General features: G+C 46.0%; 1 pseudogene; it reads right to left on the bottom strand.

Annotated features, from left to right (window-relative positions):
• Window positions 1-11,786, bottom strand: part of LOC103197291 — a 57,934-nt pseudogene extending 46,148 nt beyond the window's left edge.
• Between the last annotated feature and the right edge of the window lie 4,353 nt (window positions 11,787-16,139).

The raw sequence follows: 16,139 nt of genomic DNA, 5'->3' as shown, positions 1-16,139 counted from the left end.
TTCTGAAAATTTAGTATTAATCTTCTGGACTTCTGTGTGTAGAGTTTGTATCATTTCTAATTTTTCATTTATTTTGTCATTTTGTTCTTGTATTGTCTTTTGAAATTGTTGTAGGGTTTTCTCTGTGTTTTCCTTGATCTGTCTCTCAGTTCGTTGAAGATACCTAAATATAATTCTTTTGAATTCCTTATCAGGGAATTCCAATGCTGCGTCTTCCTCAGGGATGTGTTTTGAGTCTGTATCCTGGTCTCTTGTTTCTCCTACTTTATCTTGCTTCTTTGTGTGGACTGTGATACTCTGTTGCCTCTGAAGCATTGTGATGTTTTTGGGTTTATATTTAATTGGTGATTGTATGTTGGAGTGACTTGCCCATGACTTTGGTTTTCTTTGTTTTGCTTGTATGTTATCTGTGTAATCAGGGTACTGTGCTGTGCTCCTCTATTCACTAGGTGACAGCACTTATACACTTATACCCGTCTCCTTTCCTGTTGTCACCCTCTCGTATGTCCCTGCCAATCTTGGAAAACAGAGTCTATTCTTAGGGCCCTGGCATCTGAATAAGAATGCTATCACTTTAAAATCCAAAATGGTTGCCACTTGTAAAGATTCAAAATGACTGTGCCCTTGGTCACTTTAAATATCCAAAATGGCCACCACTTATAAACATTCAAAATGGCTGCACCCTTGGTCACTTTAAAGATTCAAAATGGCCACTGCTTGTAAACATTCAAAATGGCTGTACCCTCGGTAACTTTAAATATCCCAAATGGCTGCTGCTTATACACAATTAAAATGGCTGCACCCTTGGTCACTTTAAATATCCCAAATGGCTGCTGCTTATAAACAATCAAAATGGCTGTGCCCTCCTGACACCAGAAAGTCAACAGCTCAAGTTGTCTCCCTCCTTATTGTTTCCCTTCCTAATCATAGGCCACCAGCACAGTTGTCCCTGCAGCTCTTGGTGACCACAGCTGATCTTTAGGACAACTCTCAGGTCCCCAAACCACTTGAGAATATTCAGGCTGTTGGTCCCTTCAGAGTAGCTAATAGTCTGCAGCTTTGACCAACTCTGTACCCACTGTTTTCGTTCATGTTTTTCTACTAGTTGGTGCCTAATCCACTTCTGTATGTTGTTGTTATGTGTTGTCGAGTCAGACCTGACTCATAGCGACACTTCCTTGGGTTTCCAAGGTGATATCACTATGGAAGTAGATTGCCCAACCTTCCTTCTGAGGAGTGGCTGGTGGGCTTGAACCGCCAGCCTTCTGATTAGCAGTCAAGTGGCTTAGGCACTACGCAACGAGAGCTCCCCACTTCTGTATAGTTCCTTTCAAAGTTAGGGTTCCAGGATTACCTTCTGTATCTCTGTCAATTGATTTTTCTTTTCTTTTTAAAAGGTCTGTGTCATTTGTCTGCCTATTCTTCCATCTTAGCCCCCCCCCATGTCCTAGTTTTGGCTTTGTCCATGGCTATTCTCAGAGACTCAGCTTGGATAGTCTCCAGATCTTCCAATCTACTGAAGTTGAATGACACCAAACCAATTGTCCCCCTCCCACCCCCAGCATCAGTGTAGGCAGACCCTCACACAATGGACTTCCTTGGTGATTACTACTCCACTGCTTTGGCCAACAGATACTGGTTCTCCACCTCAGCCTCCTGGCTCCTCCTTGGAACCACTTCAGTGTGCATTTTCCCTTTTTTCAGAGTCTCTTCTTCAGAGAACTGTTTTCCACAAGTGCTAGAGAAGATGGCTCAGTGAATACTTCTAAAACTTATGCTTTTTCTTAGCAATCCCAGTCTGTAAAAAGTAACATCCATGACCTTCCTGCCTGTGGTAGATTGTTTTTTCAAAAGTTAGTTGTGATAATATTTCTCATCCCAAATGCCCTTCCAGAAGCTTGCCAATTCCCCATCTAGAAATGGAATCTGCATTCTCTTTCCTTGGAAATGGGTGAGGCTTTGTGACTATCTCAGCTAGCACAGTGGAGATTCTGCTATGCAACTTCTGAAGCTAGGTTACAAAAGGCAAGACAGCTTGCACTTGGCTTTCTTTTGGAATGCTTGCCTTTATAATCCAGCCTCTATGCTGTGAGAGAATCCAGACCACGTGCAGATGCTCCAGCTGCCAGCTGCAGCTGAGGTCCCAACTGACTTCCAGCATCACCATGTGAGTGAGGAGGCCTTCATGACCACTGCAGCCCAGCCACCACCTGACTGCAAGCACATGAGACACTCTGGGCAAGAAATGCCTTGCTGAGCTCAGCAAACCCTCAGAACTGTGAGAGATAAAAATAAGTGCTGTTGTTTTAAATTACTGATTTTGGGGGTAGTTTGTTGCATAGCAAAAGATAACCAGAACTCTGTCTGTCTCCACATGCCCAAAGCTTGACCCTCCTCTCTGACCCAGTTCATTAACATGTCACCTCTCCTGTTAAGCCTTCCCTGATTCCCACTGTGGAGAGATCACTCCCTCTCAGAACCTCCCAGGATTCTACTTTGTCAGTCTCCTAGACCATGTCCATATGCAGATTTTATCTCCCTGGTTCTTGTAAAGTCCCTAATAAGACACTTGACTGCTAACTAGAAGGCTGGCAGTTCAAACCCACCAGCCACTCCTCGGAAGGAAGCTTGGGCAATCTACTTCCGTGGTGATACTGCCTCAGAAACCCAAGGAGGTGTCGCTATGAGTTGGATTCGACTCAACGGCAGTGCATTTTTCTTTTTGGAACACTGAGCCTCAAAGGAACCCTGGTGGTGCAACAATTAAGTGCTTGGCTGCTAACCAACAAGTTGGTGGTTAGAACCCAACTGTGCTCCATGAAAAAGACCTGGAGATCAGCTCCCATGAAGATTGTTGTTACTGTGTGCCATTGAGTCAATTCTGACTCATGGGAGCTCTGGTGGCATTGTGCCTAAGGCATTTGACTGCTAGCCAGAAGGCTGGCAGTTCAAAACCACCAGCCACTCCTTTGGAAGGAAGATTGGGCAATCTACTTCCATAGAGATACCACCCCCATAGGGTTTCCTAGACTGTAATCTTTAGTGGTGCAGACAGCCACATCTTTCTCTTATAGAGCAGCCAGTGGGTTCCAACTGCCAGGTGACTTTTGGTTAGCACCCGAGCACATAACCATTGCACCACCAGGGCTTTATCCCATGAAGATTGCAGCCTACGAAACCCTATGAGGCAGTTCTACTCTGTCTTATAGGGTCGCTGACTCAGAATTGACTCGACAGCAACAGGGTTTTTTATTGTTGTTGTTGTTAAGTGCCGTCGACTCGTTTCCGACTCATAGCGACCCCATGCACAGCAGAACGAAACACTGCCTGATCCCCACCAGCCCCACAATCCCTGCTATACTTGAGCCCATCATTGCATCCACCATGTCAGTCCATCTCGTTGAAGGCCTCCCCCTCTTTCGTCGACCCTCCACCCTACCAAGCATGACATCCTTCTCCAGGGAATGGTCCCTTCTGACAACATGACCAAAATAGGTGAGACGAAGTCTGGCCATTCTTGCTTCCAAGGAGCATTCTGGCTGCACTTCCTCTAGGACAGATCTGTTAGTTCTTTTAGCAGTCCATGGTACTTTCAGCATTCTTCGCCAGCACCACAACTCAAAAGCATCAACTCTTCTTCGGTCTTCCTTATTCATTGTCCAGCTCTCACATGCATAACGAGGCGATTGGAAATATCATGGCTTGTGTCAGGTGCACCTTAGTCCTCAAGGTAATGAGTTGAAATCGACTCAGTGGCACACAACAACTCTAGCACGATGTCTGGCACATTGTGGGTGCTCTGTGTAGGTTTCCTCTGTCTGCATGGATGATAGGGAAGGGGAGCTTAGGAAGAGGACATATGTTAATAAGTGAGGAGCTGAGCTTCTTAAAGAGCTCCCACCACTCCAAAGGCCTTATCTTCTGACCAATGTACCAGGACATGCTTTACGTACCTTCTAGGAACCTAGGATATCTCAAGTCAGATTGAAAAGAATTTAAGTATCAAATGATTGTGGGGAGAAAAAAAATTGTCTAAGTTGGGGGCTTGCTTTTGTAACGGATAGAATGGCCACTTTGGTGTGGCTGCTAAAGCTGCTGAGAGGTGTCTTTCATAAATTGACCAGCAGGTGGCAACCTTACTCTTGGAGTTTGCAAAGTGTGACAAGAAATTAGCTTCATTTGTTCACCCATAAAATATTCACTAAGCACCAACTCCATGTTTGGTTTGTACTCCATGTAAGGCACTGTGTGAGCTACAAAGAAGACTAAGCTACAGTCCCTTCCCTCTGAGACCTTCCAGTCCAGTAAATTATGTGTCTTGAGCTTGTTTTTGGGTTGCAATTTTTCTCCAATCTTTCCTTCTAACTCAGGGTCTAATTTCATACACTCGACCCTGAGATAACACAGATGTCAAGGGCCTTGTCTAAATCTGGCTATTTCCAGTCTACTGCATTGCCTTAAACCACTACTGTCTGGCCAGATGACCATAGAGAGGTTGAAGCAGCAAAGATAGAGTGTATTTGAGCAAGAAAACAGGAAAATTGAGGTTTTAAAGCAAGGGGGAGTTGGAGTAACGAGAATTGAGTCTGTTAGGAAAACCTCTCCTACTGAACCTTCAGCCAACTCCCTGTGGCTACACTTCTCCCTAGAGCCTCTTAGGCTCGTAATAGAGGTGCTTTGAACAGCCAGCCCCCTGGAACTCCCTCTGCCATGCTCTTATCCTACCTCTGAAAGGGAGACCTTTCTGCTTTCCCTCTTGGCTCCTCCTGTTTGTCCAACCCTCCTTACACACTGACTTGTGGGAGTTACCTGTTTTGGTAGACAAGCCTGTTTGGGTAGAGACAGCAGCATAGGAGGCTGTGGGTTGAGCAGGAGCAGAAATGGCCTTATATAGCTATCAAGGCCAAGGGGAGGGGAAGAGGAAGTGGTCATTAAAAAGCTATCCAGCCTGTTGCACAATATCCTTGAGGACCTAACCCTGAGTTTACTCTGTGACTTTCTGAATCACCTTTCAGCAACCCTGGGAAATTCTTTGTGCTTCACAGGGCAAACTTTGGCTTGAAAATCTGAGAACAAGTTTCTGATAAGGAGTCCCCTCTCACACTCACTCTGTTTCCTGGATCCTTGACATTCCTCTTTCCAGATAGATAGATTTTCCCTGTTCTTACCTCCAAGCATTTTATGTTTATAACATCTAAACCAAACCAAACCAAACTCACTCCCATTGAGTTGGATCCAACCCATAGTGACCCCTCCTTGGGTTTCTGAGGCAGCCAGCTTTCTGGGTAGGAGTCAAATGCCTTAGGCACTATGCCAACAGAGCTCCCACCTCCACAGAAGTAGATTGCCCAACCTTCCTTCCAAGGAGTGGCTAGTGGATTTGAACCGCCAGAGTTCTGATTAGCAGACAAATGCCTTAGGCACTATGCCACCAGAGCTCCTTTTATGACATCTACACACTGCCTTTTTTGGTCTTTCTTTTGTCTTTGCCTACAAGGCTCATTGTCCCTGCAAACCCTGAGAGATTATAGAAATCCTCCTTTGGGAACTGAACATAGACTTGAAGAGTTCAGGTCAAAAGTGTGGGGCTCATTCCACAATCTCCCTTTGCCTTGCCTCCTCACAGCTTCCCAACTGCAGAGCCAGAACCAGAGCCTGCAAGCATCTCAGAGAGCACCTACATCCCATGCTGGGTCTTTTCAGGGTTCCAGGGGTCCTTAGTAGCCTACCAGGCGCCCTTGAAGATACACAATAAGCGTGACCAAACTCACTGCTATCGAGTTGATTCTGACTCATAGCAACCCTCATTGGGTTTCCAAGGTTGGAAATCCTTATGGAAACAGACTGCCCCATCTTTCTTCCACAGAGTGGCTGGTGGGTTTGAAAGAATGATCTTTTGGTTAGCAGTCAAATGCCTTAACCACTACACCACCAGAGCTCCTTTCAGGAGACACATTCACCCCCTTTGTCAGGGGTACATCAGTGGAAAGTTTGAGAACACTGAGGTAGTCCAACTTCTCACTTCACTCAGGAGGAAAACTGAGGTCTAAATCATGGTCACAGAGCTACTAAGTTAATGAGTTACCTTGGTTTCCTCACATACAAAATAGGAGGTAAAAATGTACTTATCTCACGTGGTTGCTGAGGACAAAAGGAAATGGTGTGTGTAAAGTGCCTGGCGTGCAATGTGATCAATAATTATTAATTATTATTAATGTTATTTTTAATTATTGATGACAGAGCTGAGACTCAAATAGATCTTCTGCCTGCAAATTTAGTCCTGGATCCTTCATAGTGTAGTGGTTCTTGGGTGATCTAAGGAGACTTCTTTTCTTTGAGCTCTATTTCAACTACTAAAAGCTTTGAACATTCGCTGGGAAGGTGAAAGAAAATGCCTTTTGAACCTAACCCTGAGCCTGAACAAGTTCTAATCTGAGCACTGAAGTTTTTATTCCTCGAGCCTTCATATTCTCTGTATTTACTTCTTCAGCTCCACAGAATCATCGGTCACTCAGAGGGTGACTTGGAGTAACAAGTCATACATTTCTGTGGTGTGTGGAAAGGGGAGGAGTATGGTTAGTACTCCTTTAGTAAGCCATTGAACCTGTTGCTGCTGTATTAGGTCCAACTCATGTCAATCCCTTGTGTGTCTGAGTAGAACTGTGGGCTTTCAATAGCTAATTTCTCAGGAGTAGACCAGCAGGCCTGCCTTCTGATGTGCATCTGGGTGGACTTGAGCCATCAACCTCCAGCCCTTCTGTTAGTAGCCAAGTACTTAACTGTTTGCACCACCCAGGGACTGCCTACCATTTGGACTCTCAGATTTTACACACTTACATATTTAGGCTTCCTTACTAAATGGTTTAAAGGGAATGATTTCACCATGGAGGAAACTGAAGCACAGAGAAATGAGCTGCCCAGTATAGAAACTGTTGATCAGGTGATCCCCTGAGACTGTATGTACCACCCAGGGACCCCACTTCATCCCCAGACCCATTAAGTACCAATCTAAATATGGTAGGGAGTAGAGTGCAAAGCAGAGGAGATGAGGACATAGCAAATTTAGATTATTTTACGAGTCCAGAGAAGGAACCAAGCCCCTGTGTGTGCTAAGCCTCCTTTTGAACCCCAAGCAGATAATCTCTTGGACATGAACTCTGACTGCATTGTCACTGTAGATGTGGATGTTAGGCAGAACCAGTCTGGGCATGGTTACATAAATGATGTCAGCCAGAAAGATATCGCTGCCCTAAGGAAGTGTAGCCATGGGCAGTGCCCCAAGCCTTGATGGTTTACTAGCCTTTCTGTGATTTCAGTACTGGGCTGGTGCCTGTTTGCATGGTTGATAACCCTGGCACCACCTTTGACTCACCTGCATCCCAAAGTTCCTCCTCACCCCAACCCAGAAACTAAGGTTCTTAATCTACCCGTGGCTATCCAAGCCCAAGTCTAAAAGGGTTGGTAGCACCCAGGGAGAACAGCATAACTAAGAGACACGATGTTCTGGAAAAAGTAGCAGACACAGCAGGGCCCACTTGACTTCCTTTATCTCCAGTTACACTTAGATGGTTCCCAAGATATGTTCCCTGACACAGTCTTTGGCATGTATAAGTAGGTGGCCATATGTCCTGGTTTGCTTGGGGTAGTCTGTTGCCTCTGTAATTATTAATACCACCACTATGCTATTTGCTTTCAATAGCATTCTGATTTGGATGATAAACTATGCAGCCACACTACTCACGGGGCACTTTAAGATCCCCTGAGAGAAATCTAAGCGCGACTGTAGTTATTGCCCTCCCTTTTCTGGACCTTCCAGAAGGGCAGTTCACAACACAGGTCTTCACTGAGGAAACCCATGAAAAGTCTCACAGACTTCAGAGAGGACAACCCAGACCAGAGAAGAAAACACAGGAGTTTGCCCTTTTCTAAAGTCTTGGGCAGGACTCCACAGCTCATCTCTCCATAAATCTGAGAATTGAAAGGAGAGAAGCAAATCCCATAGGAGTGCTATCTTTGGATAGCAAGCCCACGGCCTCTGACACCAATTGTAATTATGTAATTTCATTTACTTGTTTATCTATTGCTTGTTTGGTGCAGAAATGACCAGGAGTTCTCCTGGCTTCTTCTATATCTTGGTTGATTCAGATGGGGATGGCCCAGTCCAAAAGAAACACTGACTGGGTGATTATAGACATCCCATCTTGGAGGGTCCTATTCACTGACTGGAAGACCTGGCAAATAGAGAGATGTTTCTAATGGTAGGAATCAAGACAAATCTAGAGGAATATTTCATTTCTGGACCAGAAGAGATTTGACTATATTCCTGGAAGACAGCTGATTCAGCAACCTAGGGCTTTAAATAAAGTCTGTGGAGGCCTGAGTCCTGGATACCTACCCAGGCTGGAAGATGTGGGTGACCTGGGGTAAGGGGTGACCAGCTGCCCAGGAAATCCTCCAGGGTTTGCCCCCAATTAACTACCATAGTCAGAAGTAGGCTGTAGTACTTTCTTCTCAGAGAATGCTCTAGACCCCAAGAAAGCAGTAGAAAGTTATACAAAGACACAACCATACAATATAAATACACACATATAATCACACTGAAATATATACTCAATATCTGAATGTGGTTTCTTTCCTACTACAATCTGTGCCCAGGAGCTCTGGTGGTGTAGTGCCTAAGGCACTTGACTGCTAACCAGAAGGTTAGTGGTTCAAATCCACAAGCCACTCCGTGGAAGCAAGACTAGGCAATCTACTTCCATAAAGATTTACCACCTTGGAAACCCAATGGGGGTCGTTATGAGTTGGAATCAACTCAATGGCAGTGGGCTTGGTTTTTCGGTTTTTGGTCTGGTACCCTACCTAAGCCTGCTCTGAGGCCCCTGGAGAATTCCTTCTGTATCCAGAATTTTGGTGTTGTGGAATGTTTCAGCATTCAGAAAGAGTAGGGGCTTTACTCTGACTGACCCAGGCAGCAGTTTCATAGGGTGTTAGCTTCTCTGTCCTGAAACATCTGCACTAGGAATTCAGAAAGGGCAGGGGACTGGGCGAGGTGATGGGGATGGTATAACCTAGGATCAGCTCTTAGGGGCCTGAGCCTGCATCTGTCATACTGAAGATTAGCAGCCCAGAGAAAAACCCCAGCTGAGGTACTTTTCTGGTTACCTAGTGTTGCTCTGACAAGAATATACCACAAATGGGATAGCCTTAACAAATAGGAGTTTATTCCCTTACAGTTTGGAGGCTTTAAGTCCAAGTTCAAAGTGTCAGGCTCTAGGGGTTCGGTGAAAGCCCCTAAACCTTGGGGTCCAGCTCTGCCTCCACTCCCGGCCCACTGGAGCTAGAGGAGTTTCTTCACTCAGACAGCTGCTGGCTGCTGAGGCTGCCAAGCCCAAGGTTGACAAGTAAAAAGGCACAGTCCCGATGTTACCAAACCACACGGCAGACCATTAACCAAGTCCATTGTAAGTCCCCAGGTCGGCAGAGCATGGCAGGCCGCTGAACAACAACATAGCTACATGCAGGGTCCAAGCATGCCATGGCATAAGCTAGAGACCATTCCCAAGGCTTCTCCTTATATACAGGAAGCAGACCACATCCCAAAGGCAGCTACTCAGCTGCTTGTAGATTCCACCATGGAGTTGATTACCACTCTCATCATGGGGAATAACTACCACCAGCTGCCCAGCCACTCAACCAGGCCCAGCCACATGGACACACAAACATAATTACCACAGGTACCCACTTTTTAGATCTGTTGTTTCTGGAGAAGGGGTAGTGTTCTTTTGGGTAGCAGGGGAGATAGGGGAAAACTGAGGGAAAAAGCTGTTGGAGGAGGAAGTTAACGTTTACTGAGCATCTGTCATGTAATCTAGGAGTCCTGGTGTTACAGTGGTTAGAGCATTCTACTGCTGACTAAAAGTTTGGCGGTTTGAACCCACCAGCCACTCCGCAGGAGAAAGATAAGGGAGTTTGTGTCCATAAAGATTTACTGCCTTGGCCACAGCCAGCTACCTGGAGGGAGTGAGTAATTGGACCTCTGGGCTTGGGACCATGGTCCCAGGGGACATGAAGCTCAATTGGCATAACAAACTACACAAAACATTGTTCCACATCCTACTTTGGTGATTAGTGACTGGGATCTTAAAAGCTTGCAAGTGGCCATTTAGATGCAATGATGGGCCTCTCCTCGTCCAGAGCAAAGAAGAATGAAGAAAACCAAAGACACATGGAAACAATTAGTCCAAAAGATTGGTACACCATGTGATCCTCAGCCTATATTACTACAAGACCAGAAGAGCTAGAGGGTACCCAGCTACCACTGTCAACCACTCAGAGGGGGATCTATGCAGGAGATCCTGGATAGAGTGGGAGAACAATGTGCAACAAAACTCAAAACCATGAAAGGAAGGAAGGAAGGATGGATCAGGTTTGCTGGTCTGATAGAGCCTAGTGGAAGCCCTGAGACATTGGCCTCTAGCTGCTCTTCAGGTCTGGAATTGAACCTACTCCTGGGGCTTTTAGCCAACAAAAGACAGGCATATGACCTGAACATTTATATTAGGTAGATACACTCCTTGGAGAGATCAATCATGGGAGAAAAGAAGGGTTGTATATGCATAAGGAGACAGGTTCGGGGCAGGAGAGCATGGAGGGAAGGACACAGGGAAGAGGTTGCTATGGGGAGGAAGTGGGAGGAGAGCTGTTGCATTGTGGGAGTTTGCAGTCAATGTCATGAGACAAAGTGTATGTGAACTGCTGTATGGAAGTTGAATTTGCTCTGTAAACTTTCATCCAAATTACAATAAAATAATAATAATAAAAGATTTACAGTCTTGGAAACCCTGTGGGACAGTTCTACTCTGTCCTATAGGGTCTCCATGAGTTGAAATGGAGTTGGTGGCAGTGGGTGGGTATCATATATAATCTGCTTCTGAAAAATCAGCCGTTGAAAATCCTATGGAGCACAGTTCTTCTTTGACACATATTGGGTCACCATGAGTCAGAATGTACTCAACAGTAACTGAGTTTTATTTATAAAAATCATGCTAGACCACTGCTAATCCTATATGATCTCATTTTATCCCCACAACATTCTACAGATTATACTCCATTCTCAGAGAGGAATCTGAGGCTCAAGGAAGCTAAGAGTCTTGGTCAAGGCCCTAGCTGTAAGTGAAAGGAGCAGGAGCAGAACTCTGGTCTGTTTCACTGTGGCCACCACCTTGCGTCCCTCACACCCTACTGCGACGATATGCAAATTTGAGACCTCTCTTTCCCGGAAGCGCGAGTTCATCAGGCTTCTGACTTCTCAGCTCACTTCTCTGCCTTCTTTTGTGGCTGACTTGAAAGCCCTGAGGAGTTTCTTGCATTTGCAAGAAGTTTCCACAGCGGCGGCGCGCACAGTGGGGCTGCAGCGCCTGTGCGAGGTTAAGCCCAGAGTCGGCGTCTCCTGTCCTGATCGCACTGTCGGGGCTGCCCCGGGTCTTGGAGGGGTAGCGCTGCGGGGCTTCGCGCCATGACATCAGCCTTGGTGTGGTGCAGTGTGCAAAGCCCACTGGTTGGCGTGGCGCGGGACACGCCTTCCCTAGAGCGGAACAAAACTGCTCGGAGGCCAGCGCGCCCAGCTGCTGCTTCCGAGAGTGTCTCCCACCCGGCGTGCAGTCCGAGCTAGCTGCCAGGTGAGTGCGTCCCTTTCCCAGACCCTGGGCTGCAGGCGCCCGGGCCAGAGCGTGGCCCACATGTGCCTCTGAGGCTGCTCTCGGTAGCGACGTCCGTGTGCGCATGGAGCGCCTCCTGATTTTTCCTGCCCTGCCGCGGCCCTGGAGGCTGCGAGAAAAGTTGGGAGAAAGTGGCATGGGCCGGGGCCTTGGCGGTCCAAAGAATTGTGACAAATGGCCGCTGTTAGCCCGGGCGGCGTTCCTCTTTCCAGGAGGAGCCGGATCTCTCCCCACCCCATGGCTTCCCGCGCGCCCCTGGCTTGACGCGGCCCAGCTCTCCCCTCCTCCTGCAGGTCCTGCAGCAGAACAATCGGCGATTCTGCGCGCCACTGACGCTCATTGTATGCTAGGGAGATGAGGGCATCCGTGCCACCCCTTTCCTCACCCTCCTGTCCAGGGAGAAAGTGCCCGCGGGTGGAGTGAGGAAAACATCTGGCTTTAGGAGCCAGACTTTGGAGATCTGTGTCCCTGAGCAAACTTCCAGAAGAGCTTTCTCCACTTCAAGTCTCGGTTCTAAATGGGGACATAACAGAAACCTGAAAAAGTCCACAGTGAGTGTTTTGTGGCCTCAGTCCTTGAGCACTGCGTTTTGAAGGAGCAAGAAAGGCCTTTACTGAGCACATAAAAAGATCATTGCAACATATTATCGGTAGATAATAACAAGCAACCCCCTGAGGCAGGTATTTTATTGCTTGTCACACACCCTGAGAATATTCTGCATATTCCTGGTCATTGTGCTATTGCCATCAGGAAGCGGGTCTATGCTGGGAGCTGTAGCATGGGAATAGGCCCTTCTCCAGAGCCACTCACCTTCCCAATGGGCAGGACCTTCCCACTCTGAGCACCTCACTTTGAGATCCTGCCACAGTGCTGCCAAGAAATCTGCTACTGAGCTCTGGTAGAAAGAGTACCATGAAAATGCAGCCTGGACTCCTGGTGAGAGATTGTTTGGAAGGCTGACAGACTGAGGTTTGACTCTTGGGTTTGCCTCTTGCTATGCTTTGACAAGTTACTTAACCTCTCAATACTTCTCTTTCTTTTAGGGAATGTATTATCAAGAGCTTCAAACAAAGTAGTACTCAATTACTGTCTTCCTTCTTGCCCTCCCTCCCACCTCTTTCCTTCCCAGAAGCTGAGGAAACTTGAGGCACGCTTCTTTCTGTCATCTTGGTATACAAGTTGGGGATTTCCCCCAGGTAGGATCTGGGGAGAGGGGTGTTGAGCTTCCCCTTATTCAGCAGCTATTATTATTATTATTATTGCTCTTATTCAGCAGCTGCCTTCTGATTCTCCAACCGGGGGTTCAGGAGGTCCAGAGAGATTGTCCTTAACCCTCATTCACTCTTAATGCAGCATTTAATCCATCCATGCCCGAATCCAGCTTCCCTCCTGCTCAGTCTCCCAGTGAATGACCCTTTGCCTCTGAGAGGATATGCAGGGCGGAGGACAGTTAGACAGGGAAGGAAATTTATCCCACAGAGGGTGTGGTATGGGCCAGAGGAGGGGGAAGGAGAGAACTGTCTGCCAGGCCTCAGATGCCCAGTACAGAGATATGTGGGGAGGATGCAGGAGAGAAACTGAAGAGCAGGTCCACTAGCTCTATGATTGGGCTGCTAATAACAAGTGAAAAACAGGAGTTTTTGCCTATGGTCTCCTTTAATACATCTCAGGAGCCAATGAGTGAGGGACCAGAGTTGCTACCTGGAAGGGGAGTATTTGGCCCTTGGTTGATGATCAGTAACTGTTTCGTGAATGAATGAGATAGGAATGGACTCTTAGCTTTCCAATTGGACAGTCATTTTTCTTTACTGAAACCTTACAAATAGTTACTAGCCAGTTTTTCCATGTGAGTAGTGCTAAGGACCAGGTGAGGACAACAAGTTATACTTTGTATCCATAGATCTCCTGGTGGGGAAGAAGAATTGGAAAGGCTTTTGTGGTAGTCTGCTAAAGTTCTAAGTATTTATGAAAGACTAGCTTATTGGGAAAACTTAGCCTGCTAGAGGACTGTGAAGAGACATGCATCAAACATTTGGAGATACAAGGAGGTGCTAGTGAGAACGGAGGGACTTTTTCCTCTAAGTCAGCCATTTGGCATTACTCAGAAGGATTAGAAAATATCTAAAGAAATACAACATTGTACAGTGACCCTTGGCCTTTCCTTAAGATAACACTAAGCAGATAGATAATGTTGTTGTTGTTGTTATATGCCAGAGAGTCAGACCCGACCCATAGCGACCCCACCTTGGGTTTCCGAGGCAGTATCACTACGGAAGCAGATTGCCCCATCTTCCTTCCGAGGAGTGGCTGGTAGCTTTGAACCTCCAGCCTTCTGGTTAGCAGTCAAGTGCCTTAGGCACTATGCTACCAGAGCTTCCTGCAGATAGATACAGTACTTGTGATTTGCCAGGCATTTGCTAAGTGCTTCAAATGTATTATCTTGGACAATTTGTGAAGTAGGTACTGATGCTTCCCATTTTATAGATGAAGAAACTGAGGCTCAGAGGTAATAAGTAACTTGACTGAGTCTGCTTCCAAAACCCACACGCAGTTACTATTTTTCTTTGCTCCTCTACATTTTTCTTTTTCCAGATTAACTCAACTAAGGATGTATCTACCATTGGTGAAACATGTTAGCTTTACCAAGTGCTTCACAATTTATAAACTATTTGAGGAATATGGCTCACAACCTCTAGGTTTTTACTCTGCTCCGTGGCCAGGGAGGTGGGGAGAGAATCCCTAAAATTAGTTCCCAGATCCCAGTATGTTTTCACCAGATCTGATGTGTGTTTTTGAATTTCGGGGGCAGGTTTGTAGAAAAGACAAGAAGCCTGGAAAAAAGCCTGCTTAAGAAGAAAAAAAACCAAACCCAACTACCATCGAGTCAGTTCTGACCCAAACCATTGGATTTCCAAGGCAGTAAATCTTTACAGAAGTAGATTGCCTCCTCTGCCTTCCGTGGAGCAGCTGGTTTGAGCCATGGATCTTCTGGTTAGCAATCAAATGCCTTAGGCACTGTGCCACCAGAGCCTCTTTTGCTTAAGAAGGGAAGTTTTTTATTAAAAAGGCAGCAGAGCTGCTGCAGGGGATGGGGTCCTGGGTTCTGACAGAAGCCGCTTTGCCTACTGTTTCTAGTTGTCAGGAATTTATATGGTAATGACATGGTTATACTACGCACCTCCCCAGGAATTTGTCTGACGTCAGTGTTGAGTAATTCCCATGTATGGTAAAGTGTGTAAATACTGAGGCAGCTAGCATTTCCAGACTCACATTTCCAGGCTTCCCAAGGGTCAGAAGGCAGCGTCTGGCTTCTCAAAAGTGACGTGGGGGGAAGAAATGGAACGTTAACGGCTGGAGTGTGGATTCACTGAGCCAGGCGATAAGTCCTCCCCCTCCCGAGTACCCAGCATTCATTATTAAAGAGTGGCGTGGGATGGGACTCACCGAGATGTCAGCTGCAAACAACCCGTGTTTATAAGATCTAAGTTCTAATTTGCTTTCATTTTAAAAAACCATTCCAACCTTTTTGTTCAGCACAAGTATAACCAATAGCTGGCTAAATTGACTTCATTCCAGATGGAAGCAAAGAAACTTGATCTGCTGATTAGCCTGTGAGAGTTTATTATAATGTAGGGTTTTTATAGAAGTTTTGAAATACTTAAAAGGACTCATAGACCCCATTTCAACATTTGTTGACCTTCAAATTTCTGAACTCCAAGGGTGGGGAGCCCTTAAAGATGTTAGGGGATAAACTGAGAAAGGAAGAGATGATTTGGGTGAAAGTTTACAGAGCAAATTCATTTTGCATTCAACAGTTTATAGGCATTTTCTTTTATGACATTGATTGCCATTTCCACAGTGTAACAGCTTTCTTCCCACTTCTTCCCTGGGCTTATCTCTTCCCTATGTTCTTTCCTATGCATTCCTGTCCTCTGAACTATCCCCCTGTGCAAATGCTGCTCTTCTGATCTCCCATGGTTGATTGATCTAAGTGTACCTACCTGGTATAATTAATTGTTACCTCTTAAGCCTGTCTATTTGGTTGGAAGTTAAGCTATGGGAGTGAATTCAATTATAGGCCTGAAGGGTGACTGGGGGCCACAGTCTCAGGGGTTTCCTTAGTCTCTATTATCAGCCCAGGAAGCCTGTTTTTTTTTTTTTTTATGATTTTGAGTTTTGTTCCACATTTTTCTCCCACTCTATCCAGGATCTCCGATTCTGATCATTTTCTGAATGGTTGACAACAGTAGCCTGACCATCTAGTTCTAGTCCAGGGTCATGTTGGCTGAGGTTCCCGTGGTCCTTAGACTAATTGTTTCCATGTGTCTTTGTTTTTTATCACTCTTCCTTGCTCTGGATGAGGAGAGACCAACTGTTGCATCTTAGAAGGCTGTTTGCAAGCTTTTTTTTTTTTTTTTT

This window comes from Orycteropus afer, unplaced genomic scaffold (assembly GCF_000298275.1).
Source record: "Orycteropus afer afer isolate SDZICR_OR568_19922 unplaced genomic scaffold, OryAfe1.0 scaffold00075, whole genome shotgun sequence".
In the NCBI taxonomy this organism is placed as follows: Eukaryota; Metazoa; Chordata; class Mammalia; order Tubulidentata; family Orycteropodidae; genus Orycteropus; species Orycteropus afer.
Note: the sequence above shows the minus strand (reverse complement) of the source record. Positions and strands in the feature narration are given on the sequence as shown.